The sequence below is a fragment of the Wasmannia auropunctata genome, unplaced genomic scaffold (assembly GCF_000956235.1).
Source record: "Wasmannia auropunctata unplaced genomic scaffold, wasmannia.A_1.0 LD336064.1, whole genome shotgun sequence".
In the NCBI taxonomy this organism is placed as follows: domain Eukaryota; kingdom Metazoa; phylum Arthropoda; class Insecta; order Hymenoptera; family Formicidae; genus Wasmannia; species Wasmannia auropunctata.
In genome coordinates, this window is record NW_012026826.1 from 2,155,025 (window position 1) to 2,155,762 (window position 738).

A 738-nucleotide genomic window follows, 5' to 3' on the forward strand; every position below is an offset into this window, starting at 1 on the left:
ATTTAGTTTGCATACACGTGAGCTACACATTTATTTTCTATTTCTGTTTTATCTCGTTGTTGTTCTAATCAAACAATTTCTATCTTATAGACAATGACAAATCTTTATTTATATGGACATCAAAAACTATATTCGTACTCTTGGAAAAATATGAGGAACGAATGAACGAGTTTTCATCAGGAACAAAACGACATTGTAAAATCTGGGAAAGCATTGCAAACCCGTGGCATTTATTCGAATAATTACGTGTAAATAGTTTTATAATACAACATTCGAGGGCAATATAATTAAGAGCGTAACACACTATAGACTATTCAAACAATAGGAATAAATAGCAAATATGTAAATTAACACGAGTATTGATTTTTCTCCTTTATTGCGCTAAGTCCTTCCTTTCCTACTAAGGCAGATATATTTCGTTCTCGGAAATATTCTATTCACAATATCGTGGTGCATTAGGAATTCTTCGTTATTGCTATTTTCACTATTGTATTTTTCTCTTTGTATTTTCACTTTTCCAAAAGGTTATGTTTGATTATTCACAGGTTATGTGATCTGGATTCCTTTTTTGTAGCGGTCCGAAACGAAATTGTCGTTAACGCGCTCTGAGCATGCTAACAAATCGGACCAATCGTGAGCATTGTAAGTACAGTGAGCGCTGCGAGCGTGAATCGGACCGTAGCCTTAGAATTAAAATCTGGTGATGCAAAGATCGGAAGAGCACACGTCTGAACTCCA